The following is a 17,456-nucleotide window of genomic DNA, read 5'->3' as shown; positions in this document are numbered from 1 at the left end:
GCAAAATAGTCTCAATCGTTTGTGCTGTAAATTTTTTTGTTTGTGCTGCTTCAGCTTTTAAGATATTAAAATAATATTATTGGTCTTTTTCTGAGGTCACTCAGCCCCCCCAACATGCTCCAAATTCACCCAAAATAATCTTTTTTGTTTGTGCTTCATTTGTGCTGGTTTGTGCCGTACATTTTTTTGTTTGTGCTGCTTCAGTTTTTAAGATAGGCCATTAAAATATTATTTAGTGATCATTCTGAGGTTGTAATGTATTTGATGTTATAATGATGTTATAAAACTGTTATAATGTGCTGAGTAAAACAATGAAAAACGGTGTAGTCCCGACTCCAGTACTTCATGTGCACGCTCTAAAAAGAAACAGAAATAACATGTTATTATAGCATATTGATGCAAACATAACACAAATTGGTGACGAGAATAAAGTCTCACTGCCAATATCGAACTGTCGGTACTTGGGTAAAGTTGGTTTTATATTTGCACATTCACAACATTCACACATTTCCGCGTTCAATAACTTTCTAATTATATGTGCAATAAAGTTTTTTTTTTTTTTTTCAAATTTTAATCAGCGACATCATTGTAATCTACTTCATTTTTTTCACAATCGATAAAAATGGGCAAGTATTGTTTTAATGTCATATTTACTTGTGAATGTCCGCTGAATGTCCAATGTAGTGTGCTTAACAAAGTAATTGAATGCAATAGTCCGAATGTGCGAATATAAAACCAACTTTACCCAAGTAAAGCGTTCGATGAGGCAAGAGAGCAATGGACAAAGTATGTAGAACGTTTTGAACACTTTGTGGAACATTAGAGAAGAGAAAAGATTGCCAGTATTTCTCAGCGTAATGGGTGCATTCACTTATGGACTCTTGCATAGCCTCATTGTGTTGCACACACAGAAGAGGCGATGTTGTCTGGTGGCATATACGAGTTTTTATTTTGTCACACTCATTTCACAGTAGTGTGTTTTAACGACTGGCAGTGTGACTTCTTCATTACATTTTATGTAATTCAACTGCATAATGAATTTCCATCCATTTAGATTACATAGTTTTAACATAAACAAAACAATAAACTTAATGTGATTCATATGCATCAGTCGTACGTGAATGAAACAGGTAAGATTTATGTAATAGTTCACAGCAAAGTCCCCACACTGCTCAGTGTTCATGTGTTTCCACACTACAGAGTGTTCAAGTAGCATTGAAGCAGTGCTGGAGTTAAGAAGATAATTAAGTGATGATTGACCATTAATGGTGAACAGCTACCAAGAAAAATCACCGAAAGAAAGCGAAACACAAGAACTACAACTGAAGCTGTAAACAAACAAAAAAAAAAAACAACTAAAGTGATAAAAAATCTACATAATCAGATACAGGACTTGAAACGAGATCAGTATTTACCCACAACTCCTTTTTTTTTTTTAGCTTTACTGATTAAGCTAAGTGTGTTTTACATGAAGACACAGCTAAAGCAATCAATGTAATATTAACACCAAAATGTCAAGGGTCAAGAGCCCAACAAAAGGAAACACTGGTCTCTTTGATGGTGATTTCAAACAAAACAGTAAAGCATCTAAACCTCTGTTAATTCTCAATAAGAGCTTCTCTAGAAGTCTGACAGAAATAAAGTCAATCTGATGCTGTTTGGGAAGCTGTTTAATCAGATCTTGAGGGATTTAATGTCTTCTTTTATTTCAGTTGATTTGATCTTCGTCTGTGGCTGAAGTCAGTTGTAGTTGTTGTGTTTCTCTTTCCTTCGGTGATTCTTCTTGATAACAGCAGCTGTTCATCATTAATGATCAATCATCACATAATTATCTTCTTAACTCCAGCACTGCTTCAATGCTACTTGATCACTCTGTAGTGTGGAAACACATGAACACTGAGCAGTGTGGGGACTTTGCTGTGAACTATTACATAAATCTTACCTGTTTCATTCACGTATGACTGATGCATATGAATCACATTAAGTTTATTGATTTGTTCATGTTAAAACTATGTAATCTAAATGGATGGAAATTTGTTATGCAATTGAATTACATAAAATGTAAATTTAGACAGAGTCATTTTTTTTTGAGTGCAGTATATTTAATAAATGACAATTAATAATAGTAAATATATATATATATATATATAGTCACCTTTATTTATATAGCGCTTTTACAATACAGATTGTGTCAAAGCACTTAACAGTATCAAATTGGAGGATAGAGTGTCAGTAATGTATAATGATAAGATTAAACACTCAATTTTCAATTTTCAGTTAAAGACATTTCACTATTGAATTCAGAGATGTCATTGTCTAGCTCAGTGTAGTTTAAATAGTATATGTGCAATCAAATCGGCGATAATCGCTAGAAATTAAGTGTCCCCAACTGAGCAAGCCAGAGGCGACAGCGGCAAGGAACCAAAACTCCCTCTGTGACAGAATGGAGAAAAAACCTTGGGAGAAACCAGGCTCAGTCGGGGCCAGTTCTCCTCTGACCAGATGAAACATACACTTCAAAGTTTATATTTCTATTTTAATTTTGTTGCAATTTCTAACAATAGTAGTATTATGTAGTTAGGTATTTTATTATATTTTAGTTATTTAGTTATTTTTGGTTGATATATCTGGGGATATATCTCTGGGGTCATCTGGGTGTCCTGGTCTCCGCTGACGATCAGGGCTGTAGACATCATCTCTTGGTGCTGATCCACCATCTGATCGGATACGGACTGAGAAACAGACTAGGAAAGAAACAGACAAATATTAGCGTAGATGCCATTCTACTTACGATGTAACGAGTACATCGTGTGTTATGGGGAGTGTTCGGTTCGGTTGATCTAATTAATGCAGCCTAACAATCCTTTAACAGATTTGAATAATAGAAGCGTATTAATGTGTTATGTGTAAGCCAGGCTAAAGAGATGGGTCTTTAATCTAGATTTAAACTGACAGAGTGTGTCTGCCTCCCAAACAGTGTTAGGTAGACTGTTCCAGAGTTTGGGTGCTAAATAGGAATAGGATCTGCCGCCCGCAGTCGATTTTGATATTCTAGGTATTATCAAACGCGGAGTTTTAAGAACGCGAGCGGACGTGGAGGACTATAATGCGATAAGAGCTTGCTCAAGTACAGAGGAGCTAAACCATTCAGGGCTTTATAAGTAATTAACAAGATTTTAAAATCTATCCGATGCTTGATAGGGAGCCAGTGCAGTGTTGACAGAACCGGGCTAATATGGTCATATTTCCTGGTTCTAGTAAGGACTCTAGCTGCTGCATTTTGGACTAACTGTAGTTTGTTGATCAAGCGTGCAGAACAACCACCCAATAAAGCATTACAATAGTCTAACCTTGAGGTCATAAACGCATGAATTAACATTTCTGCATTTGACGTTGAGAGCATTGGTCGCAATTTAGATATGCTTTTGAGATGAAAAAATGCAGTTTTACAGATGCTAGAAACATGGCTTTCAAATGACAGATTGCTATCGAACAGTACACCTAGGTTCCTGACTGATGAAGAAGAATTGACAGAGCAGCCGTCAAGTGTTAGATAATGTTCTAGGTTATTACATGTGGGTTTTAGGTCCGATAATTAACACCTCTGTTTTTCAGAATTTAGCAGTAAAACATTACTCGTCATCCAGTTTTTATATCGACTATGCATTCCGTTAGTTTCTCAATTTGGTGTGTTTCACCGGGCCGCGAAGAAACATAGAGCTGAGTATCATCAGCATAACAGTGAAAGCTAACACCATGTCTCCTGATAATATCTCCCAAGGGTAACATATAGAGCGTGAAAAGTAACGGCCCTAGTACTGAGCCTTGAGGTACTCCATACTGCACTTGTGATCGATATGATACCTCTTCATTCACTGCTACGAACTGATGGCGGTCAGATAAGTACGATTTGAACCATGCTAAGGCACTTCCACTAATGCCAACAAAGTTTTCTAGTCTATTCAAAAGAATGTTGTGGTCGATAGTGTCGAGCCAGGCGAAGATCCAGTAGAACTAATAAAGAGATACAACCACGATCAGATGATAGAAGCAGGTCATTTGTAACTCTAATGAGAGCAGTCTCAGTACTATGATACGATCTAAATCCTGACTGGAATTCCTCACAGATATAATTTTTCTCTAGGAAGGAATATAATTGCGAGGATACTACACTGTAAAAAATGATTGTGATTTTAACAGTAAAAAACTGTAAAATACCACAGTAATAACCTGTTAAATGATTAAGAGTAAGTTTCCTTACTATATACAGTGAATAACTGTAATAGATCTAACCTTTGTTTTCGAAAGTAGCCTCAGAGTCGACACTCATAGACTGTGTCTGAAACCACTCCCTACACCCTCATCACTAGTCCTACATTACTTCACTATATAGTCCACTAGACAGAGTGACTGAGAACATATGAGTGAATTCAGACACTGATGAACACCTGCTGTTAACAAACACAATCACTGAAGGAAAGAACAAGAAACAAAACTACAACTGACATACAGCCACAGCCTTAAATGAAATCAACTGAAATAAAACAGCAGAGGATGATTAAACAACTCCAGAAACAGCATCACCAGCTCCACTCATTACTAACCAGTTTGACTTCATTTCTGTTAAATATCTACGAATTAACAGAGGTTTATATTTTATTTCAAATGTTTTGTTTGACCTCACCATCTTGGTGATCGGTGTTTGCTTTAGTTATGCTCTTGACCCTTGACTCTTTAAGATTAGTTTTTCTTTGGCTATTATAACTGTGTTTGTAAAGCACATTTGTTGTGACAAAAAAAACCAAAAGGAATTGTAGTTAAATAGATTTGGTTAAAACTTAAAAGTGGTGATCATCTTCTAATGACCTGGATCACTGATCTCAGTTAGTGTCAAACAATATGGGTGATTTGTAATTATTTTCACATTGTTTATGGTAGTAATATTACTCTATAAATTAAGCTGACAAAACATGAAAGAATTTAAAAACCTTTTATTCACAAAGCCTTCAGAGTTACAGCACCATTTAGAAACACACAGACATCAAGAATCAGCACGTGAACCTCAACAATGGTGACTATTAATAATAAAAAACAAAAACAAAGCATGCTTGGTGCCAGTACAAAACTCCCAGCATGCACTTCAGCATGAATAAATTATGCAGCTGAATGTTCTTAATATTTTCTTTATTTGCTTTTATTTTGGTGTTGTTTTTGTTGATACTTTTCAGTAGACTGTTTTGTGATGTTCAGATTTGAACCGTTTTGTTTTTATTTTTTATATCATTTTTGATTGTCACCAATTTTGAGATTCATATGCCGATTGCTGATGTCTGTGTGTGTTTAAGTTCTGCCGTAGTTCAATACATTCATTTGTGCATATTCTGGTTAGAGCTGTTTCACAACATTTGATTACTGTAGTAATTAATGGTGCAATTAACATATTACATGTCTAACAAGAGACTTAACACGGGACAATCAGTGAATTAAACCAGATCATGTTGGTTTTGACATCATAAACATCAGTCTCCGATGATGATAGATTCGTTTGGTGTTTTCGCTTTAAAAACTGTGCTTAATAAACACAGCCAATTAAAGCAACCAAACAAAAACCAACGTTAAAGAGTCACGATTCAAGAGCCCAACTAAAGCACCCACTGATCGCCAGTATGGTGACTTCAAATGAAAGTACAACAACTAAAATCTCAATAAGAGCTTTTGTACACATGACAGAAATAAAGTAAAAGTGGTTAGTAATAAGATGCTGATGTGGAGTTGTTTAATCACCCTCTTCTGACATCTTGAGAGATTTCATGTTTTTATTTCAGTTGATTTCATTGTGGCTTTAGCTGTAAGTTTTGTTTCTCTGCTCTTGTTTCTCGTTCCTTCAATGATTCTACTTGTTAACAGCAGGTGTTCATCAATAAAGCTCAATCCTAATTTAATTAGTCACTTAATTCTCTCATTAATTCATCACTGCTTCAGTGTTACTTCAACACTCTGTAGTGTGGACACATAGAAGTGCTCTTTAAAACTGAGGATTTTGCTGTGGGATTAAAGGGGTTAAATGTGTGAGATGACAAAACATACTGTGAAATGTAATTTTAACAGAAATATACTGTAAATTTAATTTACGGAAGCAAACTGAAAAAAACAGTAGATTACTGGCAACCACAGCTGCCGGTGTTTCACCGTAAAATCAAGACAGAAAACAGCAAAATACTGTGAAACCTAACAGTCAACTTCCTGTTGTGTTTTGTGGGTCACCATTGTGCTGGAGAGTAGAGCCTGTGCTTAAGTCAAGGACGGAGAGAGGGACACTGATGTTATGCTGCATGTTGCTTTATTTAAAGGCAGTAACTGTGTAGTTACTGATGTAATGAGAATATGTTTGCTAGTTTTGATCACGTATGTGTGCTGCTGTTATTTGCAAGAGATTTGAGTTGAATTGATGACTTTGCATAAATCAGTAAGATTTTCTTCAAGGACTTAAACAAAATAGTTCTCAATACTCTTATGCTCACATTACATAAACATTATAAATATTAGTTTATAAACAAATGGCAGTTGGATAATTTAAGCGTAGTCGGTTTCTGCAAATAAAGGGAGTTAACTGAAAGGTTTGTGTATTAACATTGTATCAGTTAATGAGATACGGTTTTTCACTGTAAATTTAAACAGGTCTGTAAATCCCAAAATTTAGCTACCGTATTTTTCACGGTAAAATTCTGGCAACCACAGCTGCCGGTATTTTTCCGTAAATTTAACCGATTTTTTTTTACAGTGTACCCTTTCTAGTATCTTTGACAGAAAAGGGAGATTTGAGATCGGTCTGTAATTGCTAGATCTTTGGGGTCAAGTTGTGGTTTTTAATGAGAGGCTTAATAACAGCCAATTTGAAGGTTTTGGGGACATATCCTAATGACAATGATGAATTAATAATAGCCAAAAGAGGATCTATTATTTCCTTTATTTAACCAGGTAGTCACATTGAGATATTACTATCTCTTCTTCCAGTGAGACCTGGTCAAGACGGCAGCACATAAAGTTTCATACAAAAAATGTCACAAAGACAGTACCACAAATTACACAATCACAATTCATAAATAGAGTCTGATCATGAAAAGCAATTACAAGTATTCTTTAAAACATTATACAAAAGACATTTAAAAGTAATCAATGTTGGAAGTGTATCCAGATTAATTACATTTTGCAATTCATTCCAAGCCCAAGGAGCATAAGCAGAGAAAGCACATTTACCAAATTTTGACAATACCCTTGGAACTGTTAACCGAATACAAGAACCTGATCTAGTACAGCGACTGTTGATATGTAACGTCAACAAATTAGAAATATAAGATGGTAATTTACCTAAAAGGGCCTTTATGATGAATAAATACATATGTAACTTTCTCCTCTGATATAAGGATAACCAATCCAAGGATTCATACAGAATACAGTGATGCATCCTTGACTCTGCACCTGTAATAAAACGTAATGCTGCATGATAAACAGAGTCTAGTTTTTTAAGCAAAGAAGTAGCTGCATGCATATATAGATGATCACCATAATCAATTATGGATAAAAATGTACTCTCTACCAATTTCTTACGGGCCTTATAAGGGAAGCAGTTTTTGAGACGATAAAAGAAGCCTAGTTTTAGTCTAAGCTTTTTCAGCAACTTATCAATATGTATATCAAAAGCTAATCTTTCATCCAACCAAATACCTAGATATTTATAGGAGCTGACTCTTTCTATAAATAAACCATTCAAGGTTGTAATTATAAGGTGTGTTACCTTAGTACGACCACGACTAAAAATCATATATTTTGACTTATTTAAATTTAAAATCAATTTTAATTTTAACAACGAGCACTGCAAAACTTGAAAAGCATCCTGCAGTTGCTGTAAAGCTTGATCTAAAGAAGATGCTGCCGTATAAATAATTGTATCATCTGCATACAAATGTATTTTAGCTAAATCTATTCCATGACCTAAATCATTAATGTAAATAGAAAATAACAAAGGGGCTAAAACGGATCCTTGAGGAACTCCAGTATTTACATGAAGAAAAGGTGAGTTATAATTTTCAACAGACACACATTGAGTGCGTTCTGAGAAATAATTTTTAAACCATTTTAAAGCAGCTTCACCGAGACCTATATACCCAAGTCTCTGTAGCATTAATTTATGATCTACTGAATCGAAAGCTTTAGACAGGTCGATAAATAAAGCGGCACAAGACTTTTTACTATCTAGAGCAGTTATAATATCGTTTGAGACTAATGTAGCTGCAGTAATGGTGCTATGTCCCTTTCTGAACCCTGACTGATAATCCTGAAGAATATTATTAGCTGACAAAAATTGTTTTAATTGATCGTTTATCAGCGATTCAAAGACTTTTGCTAAGACCGGCAATTTAGAAATAGGACGGTAATTATTTGGATCAGCAGGATCTCCCCCTTTTAATAATGGAGTAACCATTGCTGATTTCCACATTTTTGGTATTTCATTGGAGATGAGGCTTAAATTAAATATAGAGGCTATAGGTTCTGCTACAAGATCAACTGCCAATCGTAAGAAATAGGGCTCAATTTGATCAATTCCTGGTGACTTCTTTGTATCCAAATTCTCTAGTGCTTTATGAACTTGTGCAGTAGTAATAGGCATAAAATTAAATGAATACGAAGTGCAGTTTTGAACAAACTCAACAGTTTCCATAGAAGTATGTACACCTGAATTAGTAGATTCGGAGTTTGAGCCAGCTGATATAAAATGATTATTAAAAATGCCTGCAATAACTTCCCTGCCCTTTACTTCCGTGTGATTAATGTTTAAATAATTTGGGAAATTAGATAACAGTTTAGGTACTGAAACAGACTTAACCAATTTCCAAAAATTTACAGGATTATTTTGATTTTCATTTATCATAGACAAATAATAATCGCACTTTGCACTTTTAATTAATTTTGTGCATTTATTTCGTAATGCTCTATAAGAAATCCAATCAGAAGAATTATTTGATTTCTTTGCCTTAGCCCATGCAACATTCCTCTGTTTAATAAAAGTAGAAACGGTATCATTAAACCATGGATTATCTTTGCCACTTATCCTAAATCGTTTAACTGGATGTTTTTCACATATGGATAAGAATGTTGATCTAAAATAATCCCAGGCCAAATTAACATCTGGTATACAGAAAACAACACCCAAATCACTGCAATAAATATCAGTAAAAAATTGTTCATTAAAATGCTTGAAGTTTCTCATAAATAAATGTGTTAAAAAATAGGGTTTACAGTTTCTCACGCAAACAACTGCACAGTGATCACTAATATCATTACAAAAACTCAGATGCAGAATACCTGTGAGGGACATTAGTTAAAATTAAGTCCAATAAGGTTGATTTGTCCAAGTCCTTTTGATTGATCGAGTTGTGAGTTGATCAGCTGTACCAAGCGGAATCACAAACTTCCTTAAAGGTCTGAGGTACATAACCAATCCAATTCAAATCAAGTAAAATCAATTCATATTTAATCAAATCATGATTCTGCAAGTGTGCATGCTTTTGAAGAAGATGAAGCGGCATATCCAGTAATATCAGAGCCAGAAACCAAATGTAGCTAAGCACCAGCAATTAAAACAATTTTACTTTACTTGACTGTGCAGGAACAATTAAATTAGACTTCACATAAATTAGATCTCCTTTTTTGACGATCAGATCTAAAGACATTATAGGTATTAATGTTAATCATATCATTTGTGACAGATCTTTTAACCATGTCAGTGAAAAATTATGTCTGCATCGTCGTATCTGAATTCTAAATAATCCATTTTGTTATCAAGTTTTTTTAATGAAGGAAGTAATATTTAAAGATTTAAGTTCATCGGGGTTTGAAGTTGGGTTAACGCTGGGTCCGGGTTAGTGAACATTACCCGATAGAAAAGCAAAATGAAAACCAACCATGATCTCCTCTTTGAGCCCTCAGCTGAATCCAGCCACAAGAAAGCATCGCACAGGCCGACAATCTCCCTTCCCCAGACCACAAAACAGCGCAGTCCACACAAGCCTCTCCAGGAGAGAACAGCAAACCACGAGACATATCTCTCCAGAATAGCCGGAGCGTCGGGCCTTGATTCCCAAGCAATCCCGATGCAGTTCCAGCATACAGATTTGGTCGCTGTGGCCGATGACAAAGCACAGATATCTCATGATTGCTCTCGTTATTGGCAATATCATCCACGCCACCAAAAGACACGCTAATCCCAGGGATCCGAAGGATCGTATAGCAGCACAAAAAAATAAAATAAATAAGAATAGGCATTATTTTTCTTCTCTTTAAAACGCTTTCTGACCAAATGCGTAAAAACACTTAATATATGCAATGAAAATACTTGGATAAAAGCACTTCAGATCAAACAATTAAAACAATTAAAGACAGACCAGTGCACAATGATCTATGACTTCTGGAAGCAGCTCTTTTAGTAGTTTAGATGGAATCGGGTCTAACATACATGTTGTTGGTTTAGATGATTTAACAAGTTTATACAATTCTTCCTCTCCCACAGTAGAGAATGAGTGGAATTGTTCCTCAGGGGGTCTATAGTGCGCTATCTGATGCGATACTGTAGCTGACGGCTGCAGGGATACAATTTTATCTCTGATAGTATCGATCTTGGAAGTAAAGTAGTTCATAAAGTCATTACTGCTATGCTCTTGGGAAATGCCAACACCTGTTGATGCTTGATTTTTCGTTAATTTAGTTACTGTATTGAATAAATACCGAGGGTTATGTTTGTTTTCTTCTAGAAGAGACGAAAAGTAATCAGATCTAGCAGTTTTTAATGCTTTTCTGTAGGATAGGGTACTTTCCCGCCAAGCTAAACGAAATACCTCTAATTTAGTTTTCCTCCAGCTGCGCTCCATTTTCCGGGCTACTCTCTTTAGGGAACGAGTGTGCTCATTATACCACGGTGTTGGACTCTTATCCTTAATCTTCCTTAAGCGTAAAGGAGCAACCGCATCTAAAGTGCTAGAAAGAGAGAGTCCATAGTTCCTGTTACATCATCAAGTTGTTCTGAGCTATTGGATATGCTGAGGAACTGAGATAAGTCAGGAAGATTATTTATAAAGCAGTCTTTTGTGGTAGAGGTAATGGTTCTACCATATTTGTAACAAGAAGTTGGCTTTACAGCTTTAGCTATATGGAATATACAGGAGACTAGATAATGATCTGAGATATCATCGCTCTGCTGCAAAATTTCAACGCCACTGACATCAATTCCATGTGACAGTATTAAATCTAGAGTATGATTTCGACAATGAGTAGGTCCTGACACGTGTTGTTTAACACCAATTGAGTTTAGAATGTCTATAAATGCTGATCCCAACGAATCTCTTTCATTATCAACATGGATATTAAAATCACCAACGATTAGGACTTTATCTGCAGTCAGCACTAACTCCGATAGAAGATCAGAAAATTCTTTAATAAAGTCTGTATGGTGCCCTGGTGGCCTGTATACAGTAGCCAGTACAAACATCACAGGGGATTTATCATTAACACTTGTTTCTTTGGATAACGTTATATGAAGCACCATTACTTGAACGAATTATACTTGAAACCCAACCTCTGAGAGATACTGAAAATATTTCTATAAATTGTAGCAACACCTCCCCTTTACCTTTTGGGCGGTTCATGTTTGTAACAGTAATCTTGGGGTGTAGACTCGTTTAAAGTAATGTAATCATCTTGTTTTAGCCAGGTTTCTGTCAGACAAAGCACATCTAGTTTATGGTCAGTGAACATATCATTTACAAAAAGTGCTTTTGAAGAAAGGGATCTAATATTTAATAAGCCAAGCTTTATCATGTGTTTATCTGTATTATATCGTTTTTATTTGTTGAACATCAATTAAATTGTTACTATTACTTTGGTTTGGATGTTTTCTGTATTTTCTAGTTCGGGAACAGACACAGTCTCTATAGAGTGATATCTAGGTGAAAAAGTTTCTATGTGCTGAGAGTTAACTGACTTTGGTGACGTGAGGCGGCTAGCAGACGATCGGTTTAGCCAGTCTGTCTGCTTCCTGACCTGGGCTCCAGTTAGTCAAGTACAAACTCTAAGACTATGTGCCATATTTCTAGAGAAGCGGCACCACCCAGGAGGGATGAACACCATCTCTTTTCAACAGGTCAGGTCTGCCCCAAAAATTCTTCCAATTGTCTATAAAGCCTATGTTATTTTGCGGGCACCACTTAGACATCCAGCCATTAAGTGACGACAGTCTGCTATGAATCTCATCACCCCGGTAAGCAGGGAGGGGACCAGAGCATATTACAGTGTCTGACATCGTACTTGCAAGTTCACACACCTCTTTAACATTATTTTGGTGATCTCCGACTGGTGAAGTCGAACATCATTAGCGCCGACGTGGATAACAATCTTACTGAATTTACGTTTAGCATTAGTCAGCACTTTTAAATTTGCCAAGATGTCAGGCGCTCTGGCTCCTGGTAAACAATGGACTATGGTGGCTGGTGTCTCTATTTTCACGTTCCGTACAATAGAATCGCCAATAACTAGAGCACTTTCATCAGGTTTCTCAGTGGGTGCTTCACTGAGTGGGAGAACCTGTTTGATGTTCTGATCGGAACGGAAGAGTGGTGTTTTGACCCGCGACTAGGCCGCCTCACTGTCACCCAGCTGCCCTGCTGCAGGCTCAACGAAACCGAACAATGTACAGGACTCCTGAGCTAGTCGCATCCAAAGCAGTATCTACAGCCCTCACATTCTTACTGTCCTCAACTAAAGTTTGGATGCGTGTCTCTAGTTCTAAAACCTTCTCTGTCAGCCTAACTATTTCCCTGCATTTATCACATGTGAATCCCTCGCTGCTGACAGAGACAGATAAACTATACATGTGGCAAACAGTGCAAACAACAATAGCAGGAGAAGAAGCCATTACTCACCGTGATTGATGAATGATACCAACTTAACTTACCACTTACCACTGTTGTTTGATGAGCTCGTGAAAAACGGAGCTCGTGAAAAACGGAGCTTGTGAAAAACGGAGCGAGGAAAAAATAAAATAATAATAGGCGCGAATAGAAATGCAAATGGGAACCGCGAGTGACAAGCTAACGGGCTAACAAGCTGCACTCGCGATTTTTAAAAATGACGATCAAATTAGTTAGATTAGTTTGAAAGATAACACCAGAAATATGGTGGGAATTAAGTTATATATTATCACTTTAGACAAAAGGGATTGAAAGTAAGGTAGAGATTCAATAAAAAGCGAAGGTACACGGAGCTACAAACACAAACCTCACAACAGCACAACAGACTGAAGCTGTTGTGTTGTGCTGACTATATACACATACATACATACATACATATATATCTGAATCTATATGCCTACAATTGCACCAGTTAAGCCCAGGACTATGGAATATGATGATATCGTGAACACACTGCAAGCACATTTTTCCCCCAGGCCCATTGTGATGCTGAGAGGTTAAAATTTCATAAACGGAATCAAGCAGAGGGGGAAAGTGTTGCACAATATGTTGGGTGTTAAAGAGATTGGCGGAGCACTATGAATTTGGCAACAATTTAAACAACGCTCTAAGAGACAGAATGGTGTGTGGCCTGAGTAGCGAATTAACACAGAGAAAGCTATTGACCGAATCGACGCTCGCATAACAAAAAGCTGTGGATATAGTAATGTCAATGGAGGCTGTATCTAGAGAATCACAGCATCTGAGCAACTCATTGAAAGTAAATGCCATGTCTCTGTCGTCAGAATCGGCCAAGGAGAAACGTTTCAGATGTGGGAAGTCCAACCATATCCAAAATGACTGTTTTTACAAAGACCAACTGTCACAATCGTGGAAAGAAAGGCCACATTGCACACATGTGTAAATGTAAAAAGACAGGGGAGAAAACACCTGGAATTACGTAAAAAGGAAAGAGTATAAAAAGAAAGGAACAGAGAAAGAAAAGACCAATTCACAGAATGGATGTTAATATGGAAAAGAGTGATGAAGAGACAAATTCAGACACAGATGCTGAACTGTCACTACACAAAATGACAGCAACACTACACAATCCTCCACGGGTGAGCATCATGAAAAGCGAAACGGATTCAGTGTCATCTGTAATAAAGGTGCAACCAAAAATTGAGGGATTGCCAATTGAGATGGAAGTCGATACAGGCTTCTATTATCTCAAAGGAACTGTAATGCGATAAGCTGAGTCATGTTCGACTACGGCATACAAACGTTGTTCTGAAGAAGTATACAGGCGAAGTAATCCTGCCAGAAGGTGTCATCAAGGTGCGTATCAAGTTAAACAGACAGAGCGTACGCTTACCCTTGCATGTTGTTACAGAAAAGGCAGCTCCTCTATTGCGATGAGAATGGCTTCGAAGAATTTGTCTAGACTGGAGGGAGATCAAAACTGTAAGACCAGTACACCATACTAATGAAGGGACATTGAACAGTCTTCTAAAAAGGTATGCCAATGTATTCAGAGAAGATCTAGGGACATTCAATGGGTATACAGCCACCTTAAATTTGAAACTGGGAACTCAACCAAAATTTTTCCAAGCACGAGTGGTACCGTATGCCATCAGACCCAAGATGAAGGAATAAATTGATTGTCTGGTGCAGCAAGGTATCATCACACCTGTGTGATTCAGTGAATGGGCAACCCCGATTGTGCCTGTAATCAAAAAGGGTGGCAATGTTAGGATCTGCGGTGACTTTAAAATAACAGTGAACCCAGCTCTGTGTGAAGAACATTATCCATTACCCCGGATAGAAGATTTATTTGCTTCACCGGCTGGGGGACAAAGATTTAGCAAACTAGATATTTCACATGCCTACTTGCAGATTCCTGTGCATGAAGATTCAAATAAATACCTTACGATCACGACCCACAAAGTCAAGTCAAGTCACCTTTATTTATATAGCGCTTTTAACAATACAGATTGTGTCAAAGCACTTAACAGTATCAAATTGAAAGATAGAGTGCCAGTAATGTATAATAAGATTAAACACTCAATTTTCACTTAAAGGCATTTTATTATTGAATTCAGAGATGTCATTGTCTAGCTCAGTTTAGTTTAAATAGTATCTGTAGACATCATCTCTTGGTGCTGATCCACCATCTGATCGGATACGGACTGAGAAACAGAATAAGAAAGAAACAGACAAATATTAGCATAGATGCCATTCTACTTACGATGTAACGAGTACATCGTGTGTTATGGGGAGTGTTCCCAGTTCCGGTTGATCTAACTAATGCAGCCTAACAATCCTTTAACGGATTTGAATAATAGAAGCGTATTAGTGTGTTATGTGTATGCCAGGATAAAGAGATGGGTCTTTAATCTAGATTTAAACTGACAGAGTGTGTCTGCCTCCCGAACAGTGTTAGGTAGATTGTTCCAGAGTTTGGGTGCTAAATAGGAAAAGGATCTGCCGCCCGCAGCCGATTTTGATATTCTAGGTATTATCAAACAGCCAGAGTTTTGAGAACACAGTGGACGTGGAGGACTATAGTGTGATAAGAGCTGATTAGGATTGATTTTAAAGTACTTTTACTCGTTTATAAATCTCTAAATGGCCTAGGACCTAAATACATTGGAGATATGCTCACTGAATATAAACCTAACAGACCACTCAGATCATTAGGATCGAGTCAGTTAGAAATACCAAGGGTTCACACAAAACAAGGGGAGTCTGCTTTTAGCTATTATGCCACCCGCAGTTGGAACCAGCTTCCAGAAGAGATCAGATGTGCTAAAACATTAGCCATTTTTAAATCCAGACTCAAAACTCATCTGTTTAGCTGTGCATTTGTTGAATGAGCACTGTGCTACGTCCGAACTGATTGCACTATGTATAATCACTTTCTATTCTTAAATGTTTTAAATTCTTTTAAAATCAATTTTTAAATTCTTTTAAAATCAATCTTTAAATCACTTTGTTTTTATTGTTGTGATTATTATTATTTTTAATTTCTTATTATTCTTAATGACTATTTCACTTCCTTTTATGTAAAGCACTTTGAATTACCATTGTGTATGAAATGTGCTATATAAATAAACTTGCCTTGCTTTGCCTTGCCTTGCCTTGCCTTGTAATTAACTAGATCTTTGGGGTCAAGTTGTGGTTTTTTAATGAGAGGCTTAATAACAGCCAATTTGAAGGTTTTGGGGACATATGCTAATGACTACGATGAATTAATAATAGCCAAAAGAGGATCTATGACTTCTGGAAGCAGCTCTTTTAGTAGTTTAGATGGAATAGGGTCTAACATACATGTTGTTGGTTTAGATGATTTAACAAATTTATACAATTCTTCCTCTCCTACAGTAGAGAATGAATGGAATTGTTCCTCAGGGGATCTATAGTGCACTATATACTATCTGATGCGATACTGTAGCTGACGGCTGCAAGGATACAATTTTATCTCTGATAGTATCGATCTTGGAAGTAAAGTAGTTCATAAAGTCATTACTGCTATGCTCTTGGGAAATGCCAACACTTGTTGATGCTTTATTTTTCGTTAATTTAGTCACTGTATTGAATAAATACCAAGGGTTATGTTTGTTTTCCTCTAGAAGAGACGAAAAGTAATCAGATCTAGCAGTTTTTAATGCTTTTCTGTAGGATACGGTACTTTTCCCGCCATGCTAAATGAAATACCTCTAGTTTAGTTTTCCTCCAGCTGCGCTCCATTTTCCGGACTGCTCTCGAGTGTGCTCATTATACCACGGTGTTGGACTCTTATCCTTAATCTTCCTCAAGCATAAAGGAGCAACCATATCTAAAGTGCTAGAAAAGAGAGAGTCCATAGTTCCTGTTACATCAGCAAGTTGTTCTGAGCTATTGGATATGCTGAGGAACTGAGATAAGTCTGGAAGATTATTTATAAAGCAGTCTTTTGTGGTAGAGGTAATGGCTCTACCATATCTGTAACAAGGAGCTGGCTTTACAGCTTTAGCTATATGGAATATACAGGAGACTAGATAATGATCTGAGATATCATCGCTCTGCTGCCAAATTTCAATGCCACTGACATCAATTTCATGTGACAGTATTAAATCTAGAGTATGATTTCGACGATGAGTAGGTCCTGACACATGTTGTTTAACACCAATAGAGTTTAGAATGTCTATAAATGCTGATCCCAAAGAATCTTTTTCATTATCAATATGGGTATTAAAATCACCAACACTTAGGACTTTATCTGCAGTCAGCACTAACTCCGATAGAAAATCAGCAAATTCTTTAATAAAGTCTGTATGGTGCCCTGGTGGCCTGTATACACTAGCCAGTACAAACATCACAGGGGATTTATCATTAACACTTGTTTCTTTGGATAACGTTATATGAAGCAACATTACTTCAAACGAATTATACTTGAAACCCGACCTCTGAGAGATA

Source organism: Onychostoma macrolepis, chromosome 22 (genome assembly GCF_012432095.1).
Source record: "Onychostoma macrolepis isolate SWU-2019 chromosome 22, ASM1243209v1, whole genome shotgun sequence".
Lineage (NCBI taxonomy): Eukaryota > Metazoa > Chordata > Actinopteri > Cypriniformes > Cyprinidae > Onychostoma > Onychostoma macrolepis.
Note: the sequence above shows the minus strand (reverse complement) of the source record.